This window comes from Malania oleifera, chromosome 6 (assembly GCF_029873635.1).
Source record: "Malania oleifera isolate guangnan ecotype guangnan chromosome 6, ASM2987363v1, whole genome shotgun sequence".
NCBI lineage: Eukaryota > Viridiplantae > Streptophyta > Magnoliopsida > Santalales > Ximeniaceae > Malania > Malania oleifera.
The window spans coordinates 19,170,113-19,183,482 of NC_080422.1; positions in this window are offsets into that span (position 1 = coordinate 19,170,113).

Genomic DNA, 13,370 nt, shown 5'->3' on the forward strand with positions numbered 1-13,370 from the left:
ACCCGCCGTGACTCGGATTCCTACATCTGTAGTAAACCATCATAGAGGTTTGGGTTGTTGTACCCTATGGCTCCGATTCCTACATCCGCAATAAACCGTCATTGAGAATTGGGTCATTGTAACCCTATGGTTCGGACTCCTACATAGGCAGTAAGCCATCATAGAGGTTTGGGTCATTGAACCCACCGTGACATGGATTCCTACATCCGTAGTAAACCGTCATAGAGGTTTGAGTCATTGTACCCCTATGGCTCAAATTCCTACATCCGCAGCAAGCCGTCATAGAGGTTTGGGCTGTTGTACCCCCGTGGCTCAGATTCCTACATCCGTAGCAAACCATCATAGAGGTTTGGGTCGTTGCACCCCCATGGCTCAAATTCCAACATCCACAGTAAACCGTTATAGAGGTTTGAGTCATCTAACCCGCCGTGACTCAAATTCCTACATCTGCAGTAAACTGTCACAGAGGTTTGGGTCGTTGTGCCCTCATGGCTTGGATTCCTACATCCGCAACAAGCCGTCATTGAGGTTTGGATCGTTGTACCCCCGCGGCTTGAATTCCTACATCTGCAGCAAGCCGTCATAGAGGTTTAAGTAGTTGTACCCCCTATGGCTCGGATTCCTACACACGCAGCAAACCGTCATAGAGGTTTGAGTCGTTGTACCCCCATGGCTCGGATTCCTACATCCCCAATAATCTGTCATAGAGGTTTGGGTCGTTTTACCATCGGTGGCTCGGATTCCCACATCCGCAACAAACCATTATAGAGGTTTGGTTCCTTGTACCCTCATGGCTCGGATTCCTACATCCGTAGAATAATGTTATAGAGATTTGGGTCATTGTACCCATATGGCAGATTCGTACATCCACAGTAAGCCGTCATAGAGGTTTTGGTCGTTGAACCCGTCGTGACTCAGACTGCTACCTCCGCAGCAAACCGTCATAAGGGTTTGGGTCATTGAACCCACCGTGACTTGGATTCCAACATCCGTAGTAAACCATCACAAGGGTTTGGGTTGTTGTACCCCCATGGCTCGAATTCCTACATTCGCAGTAAACTGTCATAGAGGTTTGGTCATTGTACCCCCATGGCTCATATTCCTATATCCACAACAAGCCGTCATAGAGGTTTGGGTCATTGAACCCACCGTGACCTGGATTCCTACATCCGCAGTAAATCGTCATAAAGGTTTGAGTCATTGTACCCCTGTGGCTCGTATTTCAACATCCACAGCAAGCCATCATAGATGTTTTGGTCATTGTACTCCCATGGCTTGAATTCCTACATTCGGAGCAAACTGTCATAGAGGTTTGGGTTGTTGTACCCCCGTGGCTTAAATTCCTACATCCGCAGTAAACCATTATAAAGGTTTGGGTCATTTAACCCGTCGTGACTCGGATTCCTACATCTGTAATAAACTGTTGTAGAGGTTTGGGTCGTTGTACCTCCGTGGCTTGGACTCCTACATCTGTAGCAAGCTGTTATTGAGGTTTGGGTCATTGTACCCCCGTGGCTCGGATTCCTACATCTACAGCAAGCCGTCATAGAGGTTTGGGACATTTTACCCCCATGGCTCAGAGTCGGACATTCGTAGCAAATCGTTATAGAGGTTTGGGTTGTTGTACCACCATGGCTTGGATTCCTACATCCGTAGCAAACTGTCAAAGAGGTTTGGGTCATTGTACCCTCTGTGGCTCGGATTCCCACATCTGTAGCAAATCGTCATAGAGGTTGGGTTCATTGTACTACCATGGCTCGGATTCCTACATCCGAAGTAAGCCATCATAGAGTTTTGGGTCGTTGTACCCCCGTGGCTCGGATTCCTATATCTACAGCAAACCGTTATAGAGGTTTGGTTCATTGTACCCTTGGTGGCTCGGATTCCTACATTCACAGCAAATCGTCATAGAGGTTTGGGTTGTTGTACTCCGATGGCTCGAATTCCTACATCCGCAGAAAACCATCATAAAGATTTGGGTCATTGTACACCCATGGCAGATTCATAAATCCGCAGCAAGTCGTCGTAGAGGTTTGGGTCGTTGAACCCGTCGTGACTCAGACTGCTACATCCGCAGTAAATTGTCGTAGGGTTTGGGTCGTTGAACCCGCCGTGACTCGGATTCCTACATCAGTAGTAAAGCATCGTAGAGGTTTGGGTCGTTGTACCCCCATGTCCCAAATTCCTACATTTTCAGTAAATCGTCATAGAGGTTTGGGTCATTGTACTCTCATGGCTCGAATTCCTACATCCACAGTAAACCGTCATAGAGGTTTGGGTCATTGAACCCACCGTGATTTGGATTCCTACATTCGCAGTAAACTGCCATCGAGGTTTGAGTCTTTGTTCCCCTATGGCTTGGATTTCTTCATCCGCAGCAAGCCATCATAAAGGTTTGAGTCGTTGCACCCCTGTGGCTCGAATTCCTACATCCGCAGCAAACTGTCATTGAGGTTTGGATCGTTGTACCCCCGCGGCTCGAATTCCTATATCCACAGTAAACCATTATAGAGGCTTGGGTCATTTAACCCGCCATGACTCGGATTCATACATCTGCAATAAACTGTTGTAGAGGTTTGGGTCGTTGTATCCCCGTGGCTTGGATTCCAACATCCGCAACAAGCCATCATTTAGGTTTGGGTCGTTGTACCCCCATGGCTCGGATTCCTACATCCGTAGCAAGTCGTCATAGAGATTTGGGTCGTTGTACCCCCTTGGCATAGATTCCTACATCTGCAACAAATTGTCATAGAGGCTTGGGTCGTTGTACCCCTATGGCTCGGATTCCTACATCCATAGTAAACTATCATATAGGTTTGGGTTTTTGTACCCTCGGTGGCTCAGATTCCCACATCCGCAACAAACCATCCTAGAGGTTTGGTTCGTTCTACCCTCGTGGCTCGGATTCCTACATCCCTAGCAAGCCATCATAAAGGTTTGAGTTATTGTACCCCCATGGCCCGTATTCCTACATCTATAGCAAACGGTCATAGAGGTTTGGGTCATTGTACTCCCATGGCTCGGATTCCTATATCCACAATAAACGGTCATAGAGGTTTGGTTCGTTATACCCTTGATGGCTCAAATTCTTACATCCACAGCAAACCTTCATAGAGGTTTGGGTTCTTGTACACCCATGGCTCGGATTCCCAAATCTGCAGCAAACCGTCATAGAGATTTGGGTCGTTGCACCCCCATGGCAGATTCGTACATCCGCGGCAAGTCATCATAGAGCCTTCGGTCATTGAACCTATCGTGACTCGGACTGCAACATCTGTAGTAAACCATCATAGGTTTTGGGTCATTGAACCCCCATGGCTGGGATTCCTACATCCATAGCAAGCTGTCATAGAGGTTTGGGTCATTGAACCCACCGTGACTTGGATTCCTGCATCTGCAGTAAACTGCCAAAAGGGTTTTAGTCATTGTACCTCTATGGTTTGGATTCCTACATTCGTAGTAATTCCTCAAAAAGGTTTGGGTCGTTGTACCACCATGGCTCAGATTCCTACATCCGCAGCAAGCCGTCATAGAGGTTTGGGTCATTGAACCCACCGTGCTTGGATTCTTACATCTGCAGTAAACCGTCATAGAGATTTGGATCAATGTACCCCCATGGCTCGTATTCCTATATCTGCCACAAACCATCATAGCGGTTTGGGTTGTTGTACCCTTATGGCTTGGATTCCTACATCCGAAGTAAACTATCATGGAGGATTGGGTTGTTGTACCCTCGGTGGCTCGATTTCCCACATCCGTAGCAAACCGTCATAGAGGTTTGGTTTGTTGTACTCCCGTGGCTCGGATTCCTACATCAGAAGCAAGCTGTCATTGAGTTTTGGGTCGTTGTACCCCCATGGCTTAGATTCCTACATCTATAGTAAATCGTTACAGAGGTTTGGTTCGTTGTACCCTCGGTGGCTCGGATTCCTACATTCGCAGCAAACCGTCATAAAGGTTTCAGTTGCTGTACCCCCATGGCTCAGATTCCTACATCTACGTAAAACCATCATAGAGATTTGGGTCGTTGTACCCTCGTGGCAGATTCGTACATCTGTAGCAAGCTTTCATTGATGTTTGGGTCATTGAACCCGTCATGACTCGGATTGCTACATCCGTAGTAAACCGTCACTGGGTTTCAATTGTTGAACTTGCTGTGACTTGGATTCCTGCATCCGTAGTAAACCATTATAGAGGTTTTGGTCATTGTACCCCAATGGCTCGGATTCCTACATCCGCAATAAATAGTCATAGAGGTTTACGTCATTGTACCCCCATGTCTCTGATTCCTACATCCACAGCAAGTCGTCATAGAGGTTTGAGTCATTGAACCCACCGTGACTTGGATTCCTACATCTTTAGTAAACTATCATAGAGGTTTGAGTTGTTGAACCCCTATGGCTCGGATTTCTACTTCTGCAACGAGCCGTCATAGAGTTTTAGGTTGTTGCACTCTCGTGCCTTGAATTCCTACACCTGTAGCAAGCCATCATAGAGATTTGGGTCGTTGTACCCCCATGGCTCAAATTCCTACATCCGTAGCAAACTGTCATAGAGGTTTGGATCATTGTACCCCCATGGCTCGAATTCCTACATCTGCAGTAAACTGCCACGAAGGTTTGGCTAGTTGTACCCTCTGTGGCTCAGATTCCCACATCCGCAGCAAACTGTCATAGAGGTTTGGTTCGTTGTACCCCCATGGCTCGGATTCCTACATCTGTTGCAAGCCGTCATAGAGATTTGGGTTATTGTACCCCATGGCTCAGATTCCTACATCCGCAGCAAACCGTCATAGAGGTTTAGGTCGTTGTACCCCTATGGCTCGGATTCCTATATCCACAGTAAATTGTCACAAAGGTTTGGGTAGTTGTACCCTCGGTGGCTCGGATTCCCACATCTGCAGCAAACCATCATAGAGGTTTGGTTCGTTTTACCCTCGTGGCTCGAATTCCTACATTAGAAGCAAGCCCTCATAAAGGTTTGGGTCGTTGTACCCCTGTGGCTCGGATTCCTACATCTGCAGCAAATCGTTATAGAGGTTTGGTTTGTTGTACCCTCCGTGGCTCTAATTCCTACATTCGCAACAAATTGTCATAGAGGTTTAGGTTGTTGTACTCGATGGCTCGGATTCCAACATCTGCAACAAACCATCATAGGGATTTGGGTCATTGTACCCCCGTGGCGGATTCGTACATCTGTGGCAAGCTTTCATTGAGGTTTGGGTCGTTGAATCTGTCGTGACTCGGATTGCTACATCCAGAGTAAATCATCTTTGAGTTTGGGTCATTGAACTTGCCGTGACTCGAATTCCCGCATCTATAGTAAAACATCATAAAGGTTTGGGTTGTTCTGCCCCTATGGCTCAGATTCCAACATCTGTGGTAAACCATCAGAGAGGTTTGGGTCGTTGTACCCCCATGTCACCGATTCCTACATCTGCAGCAAGTCGTCATAGAGGTTTGGGTCATTGAACCCACCGTGACTTGGATTCTTACATCTGCAGCAAACCGTCATAGAGGTTTGATCCGTTGTACCCCTATGGCTCGGATTTCTACATCCACAGCAAGCCTTCATAGAGTTTTAGGTTGTTGCACCCTTGTGCCTTGAATTCCCACATCTGTAGCAAGCCATCATAGAGATTTGGGTCGTTGTACCCCCATGGCTCAAATTCCTACATCCGCAACAAATCGTCATAGAGGTTTGGGTCATTGGACCCCCATGGCTCGTATTCCTATATCCGCAGTAAACTGTCACAAAGGTTTGGGTAGTTGTACCCTCGGTGGCTCGGATTCCCACATCCGCAGCAAACCGTCGTAGAGGTTTGGTTCATTGTACTCCCATGGCTCGAATTCCTACATTAGAAGCAAGCCGTCATAGAGGTTTGGCTCATTGTACCCTTGTGGCTCGGATTCCTACATCTAAAGCAAACCGTTATACAGGTTTGATTGGTTGTGCCCTCCATGGCTCGAATTCCTACATTCGCAGCAAACCGTCATAGAGGTTTGGGTTGTTGTACCCAATGGCTCGGATTCCTACATCTACAACAAACTGTCATAGAGATTTGGGTCGTTGTACCCCATTGGCAGATTCTTACATCTGTAGCAAGCTTTCATCGTGGTTTGGTTCGTTGAACCCATCATGACTCAGATTGCTACATCCGCAATAAATCGTCATTGGGTTTGGGTCATTGAACTCGCCATGACTCGGATTCCTGCATCCGTAGTAAATAATCATAGAGGTTAGGGTCGTTGTACCCCCATGGCTTGGATTCCAACATCCGCAGTAAACCATCATAGAAGTTTGGGTCATTGTACCCCCATGTCTCCGATTCCTACATCCACAGCAAGCCGTCATAGAGGTTTGGTTCATTGAACCCACCGTAACTTGGATTCCTACATCTGCAGTAAACCATCATAGAGGTTTGAATCGTTGTACCCCTATGGCTCGGATTTCAACATCCACAACAAGCCTTCATAGAGTTTTGGGTCGTTGCACCCTCGTGCCTCGGATTTCTATATCAGCAGCAAACCATCACAGAAGTTTGAGCCGTTCTACCCCCGTAGCTCGTATTCCTATATCCACAGTAAACTGTTATAGAGGTTTGGGTCATTTAACCCGCCGTGACCTGGATTCCTACATCTTCAATAAACCATCGTAGCGGTTTGGGTCATTATACCCCCATGGCTTGGATTCCTACATCCGCAGCAAGCCGTCATTGAGGTTTGGGTCGTTGTACCCCTGTGGCTCGAATTCCTACATCTGTAGTAAGTCGTCATAGAGATTTGGGTTATTGTACCCCCATGGCTCATATTCCTACATCCGCAGTAAATTATCACAAAGGTTTGGGTACTTGTACCCTCAGTGGCTCGAATTCCCACATTTGTAGCAAACCGTCATAGAGGTTTGGTTCATTGTACCCTTATGGCTCGGATTACTACAACCAAAGCTTGCCATCATAGAGGTTTGGGTCGTTGTACCCCTGTGGCTCGAATTTCTACATCTGTAGCAAATATTTATAGAGGTTTGGTTTATTGTACCCTCGGTTGCTCGAATTCCTACATCCGCAACAAACCGTCATAAAGGTTTGGGTCGTTGTACCCCCGTGGCTCGGATTCCTACATCTACAACAAACTGTCATAGAGATTTGGGTCATTGTACCCCCGTGGCGGATTCGTACATCTGCAGCAAGCCATCATAGTGGTTTAGGTCGTTGAACCCATCATGACTCGAACTGCTACATCCACAATAAACCATCTTAGGTTTGGGTCATCGAGCCCGCCGTGACTCGAATTACTACATCCGTAGTAAACCATCGTAGAGGTTTGAGTCATTGTATCCTCATGGCTTGGGTTCCTGCATCTGCATATAAATTGTCATAGAGGTTTGGGTCATTATACCCCTGTGGCTCAGATTTCTACATCCGCAGCAAGTCGTCTTAGATGTTTGGGTCATTGTACCCTCATGGCTCGGATTCCTACATCCGCAGCAAATGTCATAGAGGTTTGGGTTGTTGTACCCCCATGGCTTGAATTCCTACATCTGTGGTAAACCATTATAGAGGTTTGGGTCATTTAACCCACCGTGGCTTGGATTCCTACATCTGCAGTAAACCATCGTAGAAGTTTGGGTCGTTGTACCCCCGTGGCTTGGATTCCAACATCCACAGCAAGCCATCATTGAAGTTTGGGTTGTTGTACCCCTGTGGCATGAATTCTTACATCCGCCACAAGAAGTTATAGAGGTTTGGGTCAATGTACCCCCATGGCTTGGATTCTAACATCCGCAACAAACCGTCATAGAGGTTTAGGTCATTGAACCCACCGTGACTTGGATTCCTACATTCGCAGCAAACTGTCAAAGAGGTTTGAGTCATTGTACCCCCGTTGACCAGATTTCTACATCCGCAGTAAGCCATTGTAGAGGTTTAGGTCATTGTAACCCCGTGGCTCGAATTCCTACAACCGCAAAAAATCATCATGGAGGTTTGGGTCGTTGTACCACCGTGGCTCAAATTCCTACATCCGAAGTAAATTGTTATGGAGGTTTGGGTCATTTAAACCGCTGTTGCTCGAATTCCTACATCTACAGTAAACCGTCGTAGAGGTATGAGTCGTTGCACCCCTGAGGCTTGGATTCCTACATCCGCCATAAGCCCTCATTGAGGTTTGGGTCGTTGTACCCCCGTTGCTCGAATTCCTACATTCGTAACAAGCCATCATAGAGGTTTGGGTCATTGAACCCCCATGGCTCAGATTCCTACATCCGTAGCAAACCATCATAAAGGTTTGGGTCGTTGTGCCCCCATGGCTCAGATTCCTACATCCACAGTAAATTGTTATAGAGGTTTGGGTCGTTGTACCCTATGTGGCTCGGATTCCCACATCCGCAGAAAACCATCATAGAGGTTTGGTTCGTTGTACCCTCATGGCTCGTATTCCTACATCTGCAGCAAACGATCATTGAGATTTGGGTCGTTGTACCCCTATGGTGTATTCATACATCCGCAACAAGACGTCGTAAAGGTTTTTGTCTTTGAACCTGTCCTGACTTGAATTGCTACATCCGTAGTAAACCATCATAGAGGTTTGGGTCATTGAACCCATCATGACTCAGATTCTGACATCCGTAATAAACCATGGTAGAGGTTTGCATCGTTGTACCCCCATGGCTTGGATTCCTACGTCAGTAGTAAACCGTCATAGAGGTTTGGGTCGTTGTACCCGCACGGCTCCGATTCCTACATCCATTGCAAGTTGTTATAAAGGATTGGGTCATTGAACCCACCGTGACTTGGATTCTTACATCTGCAGTAAAATGTCATAGAGGTTTGAGTCATTGTACCCCTGTGGCTCGGATTTCTACATCCGCAGCAAGCCATCATAAAAATTTGGGTCATTGTACCCCCATGGTTCGGATTCCTACATCCGCAGCAAACCGTCAGAGAGGTTTTGGTTGTTGTACGCCGATGGCTCGAATTCTTGCATCTCCAATAAATCGTTATAGAGGTTTGGGTCATTTAACCCGCCATGACTCAGATTCCTACATCTGCCATAAGTCGTCGTAGAGGTTTTGGTTGTTGTACCCTCGTGGCTTGGATTCCTACATCCGCAGCAAGCCGTCATTGAGGTTTAGGTCATTGTACCCCCGTGGCTCGGATTCCTACATCCACAGCAAGCCGTCATATAGGTTTGGGTTGTTGTATCCACATGGCTCAGATTCATACATTCGCAGCAAATGGTCATAAAGGTTTGGGTCGTTGTACCCCCATGGCTTGGATTCCTACATCCGTAGTAAACTGTCATAGAGGTTTGGGTCGTTGTACCCTCGGTGGCTCGGATTCCCTCATCCGTAGCAAACTGTCATAGAGGTTTGGTTTGTTGTACCCCCGTGACTCGGATTCCTACATCTGAAGCAAGCCATCATAGAGGTTTGGGTCGTTGTACCCCCGTGGCTTGGATTCCTACATCTGTAACAAACCATTATAGAGGTTTGGGTCGTTGTTCCCCCGTGGCTCGGATTCCTACATTCGCAGCAAACTGTTATAGAGATTTGGGTTGTTGTACCCCCCGTGGCTTGGATTCCTACATCCGTAGTAAACCGTCATAGAGGTTTGGGTCATTGTACCCTCGTGGCTTGGATTCCTACATCCGCAGCAAACTGTCATAAAGGTTTGGGTTATTGTACCCTCATGGCTCGGATTCCTACATCCGCAGCATGCCACTTCACACCTCTTCTGATTCCTACATCTAACATTAATAACTAACTCTCGCTAACTACTAACTTCCCAAAAAAAAAAAATCCTTAGAGAATAGTGCAAAATCCCCATTTGACCTTTTCCCATCCCTGTTTATGCTAAAAAATATTGAGTTGTCGAGTTTCCTACTCAAAATAGGTGTCTTTTATCTTTGTTGGCGCCTTGCTTCAAATAACGTAGGAGAGATCCTATTGTTACATTGAAGCAATGAAGCCTACAAAGAGGGACAACTGTCGACACCCCAATTCTAAATAAGCCACCCCAAAAAAGCCTAGTGAAATAAGATTTAACTTTGAGCCCTGAATAACCCTGAGTTCTAAAACTAAGATCCCGAGTGAGCATGACTTCAAAAACTTTGAGTCCTTTTAATTAGTCCAATTCCTTAAAATTTTTCCCAAAATAGAGTTTCCGAATCATTTTGATTCTTGTTTATAATATTATCATGGATCCTCCTAGTTTTCACTACCAGCATGCAATTCACATCATTGCATCAGCCATGCAGAAAGCATTCAAGACAAGCATGCATTTCAGTAGACAATCAAAATAAACTTTCCATTAAATAATATAATCATTTGCAAGCAATGAATAATGCCATTTAGCTCAAATAAATTATCCATCAAATATAGTTGAACTTTAAGCAGAGGATGGATATGTGCATTTATTGCACAAGTCATCCAATAAAAAAAATAAGATAAGCATAACATAATATATTGCTTATCGGATCAATTTTGAAAAAAAAAAAAAAAAAAAATGCTGCTCCGCCTCAATTATGCAGCCAAAGAATTTTATATTGAATTAAAAATATTTGGCATAACTAATATTTTCTAATATGGGGATGAGTTTACGAATTACTTAAATTTAATTTTTCATTTGAAAATGATTTATCATTTAAGCTCGAGGATGAGTTTAGGATTATATGATATATATACAACACTTTGATAAAATTCCTAAACCACAATCTCAGCATAATGGACAAAACATGCTATACTTAAGATTTTCAAATTTATACATATATAGCATCAAGAATCTTATAGCAATTAAAAACATTGTCCACTTGAATGGGATTTACTTAAACAAGCTACAACCAATATATATATATACATACATACTAACCAATCATAATTATATGTATATGTATTAAGTTTAGATTGGATATGATCACTAAGACTCATGTATTGACTAGATTTTCTTAGGGTTCTCAATATAGCAGTAGTGTATATTAAAATTTGAACTTTTAAGCACAAACACTATTTAAGCATTCAAAACATTATAACCCCTTAAATATTTTATCCTAAAATCTTATGAGTATAAAAAGAATTCTTTTAAAGTACACCTCATAAGATAGTATGCAATTATAAATAAGTTTTCATTATTCAAATGAAATTCAACCCAGTATAAGTATTATGAATTATGACATGAAATAATCAATGAATTAGAAGGAGGATAGATATACCTTTACGCTTTACTCCTTCTTAGACGTGTAAGCTCAAGGTGGCATTCTCCTCTCTCTCGGATTTTTAAACATTTTTATTGTTCCCAAAATCCTTAAGACTACTATAAAACATAAGCTTTACAAGAATATTAGTAGCCAAGGCACAATACAGTATGCATGACACTCAAATGATATGTATTAGATTCAAGTCATGCACTTTCAAATCATTTTCATGTTTCGGAAACTATGCATTAAAAATCATTTTCAATGGGATATGATTTCCTTTGCCGAACCCTTCCAAAACCTCCGATCAACTGATTTTACAAAAATGTTTATTTTTAATTTTCGAACAGTAAAATCTATACAATGAAAAGAGTGGAGAATTTGCAAAAGGTTAACCCTCAAAATAGGGATACCTCGAAAATGAGTCATTGCAATCGTTATGCAAATAGCGGTTAAGCTTATTGCAACCTCGCTCTGATACCAATTGTTGGAATTTGTGTGATCCCAAGAGGGGGGTGAATTGGGTTTTAAAAATATTTTGGCTAATTTGAACAATTACACCAATTCACCACATATCATATCCTATTCAAAATACAAACATATATGTAAATTAATAAATTGTTAAATTCAGATATACACGTATAACATATCTCATTTGAAATAGAGGTGTGCGTGCAAATAATTATGACTATTATTGAGAGCATACACATGCGGAAATTTAAGTGCAGAAATATGAATGAGATAGAGGGAGAGTGGCACACGATATTTGTTATCGAGGTTCAGCCAAACCAGCCTACGTCCCCTCCTTAAGCATACCCCCCAAGGATTACACTATCCCTGCTAACTTAAATGGGCGGAGCAGAAGCCGTTACAACCTCTCCTTACGGGGCGAGGTAAACCCCAGCTCAATTACAAGGCCAAGCCCAACTTGTCTCCCTTACGGGGCGGAGACTCCTTAGTTCAATTCACGGGCTGAACCTAACCGATCTAACTTGTGGGGTTGAGACTCCCCAGTTCAATTCCGGGCCGAATCCAACTGGTACATTAAAATATTTTTGTACATATAATATGCTTCTAAAAATACAAGCAAAGATGTACACATTTAAACTCAAATATATCACTCTCTTATGATATGATTTATGCTCAGTAGAGAAAGGGTGTAAAACAAATCTTCCAATCTTTGACGAATGATATATATATGATAAAATGCATCAAGGATTTGAACCCTAATAAAATACTTCTTCAAAAATATTTTCAGTACAAAGTAGGAGAACCTAGGGTTTTATTTTCAAAGACATTTTGCAAATAATAAAAATGATAATCTTTGAGTTAAAAGGTATACATATGATAGGTACTTGAAGATTCAAATAAGATTGGTTGTTTCTTCAAAAATATTTATCAAAAGAAATTATGTGAAGAAACATAATCTCTACTCTCCAAAAATGATTTTTAAGATGAATGTCTAAATGAGAGTAAATGATATAAGACAATCAAATAAATGCCCAAATAAAATGTTCTCTTCAAAAAGATTTTCAAAATAATGAATGGAAGAGAATGGAGAGTATAAAATATAACCCCAAAAAGATTTTACAATAACAATATGAGTGGGGGAACTTTGATTAAGAAAATGATTTGAGAGGTTTTTTTAAAAAAAATAATCAAAGTTGCTAACTTGGAGTATTTATATTTTTTCTGAAAATTATGATTGTTGGGACACACTCAGTATTTTTGAAAAGTTTAATTAAAAATTACTGACGTTTTAGCCCTAAAAAAAATTTTCAACCTGAGAGGTTCAGTCAATCATATTTAAGGTTCGTTCGACCAAGGATAATTTGAATTGCAAGTTCAGTCGACCAAGACATGGCTCAGTTGGCTACTCTTCTAGTTCGGTTGACCTACACAAAAAAATGAACTATACATGCGATCGACTGGGCAATTGAGGGGTCAGACACATTTCAGTTTGGTCGACCAGGGAAGATACATTCAAAAAATTGAACGGTCAACTGATACAAAGTCAACATGTTGACTTCGTATCAGTTCGATCAACCAAGGTTTTTATACTGCTAGGGTTTCGGTCAACCGTGGCTCAGTCCACTTTTTGACTTTTAGCCAACAAAGGTTCGGTCGACCAAGCTGGTTATTACTAGAATGGTTCGATCGACCGGGACTATTCATGAACCT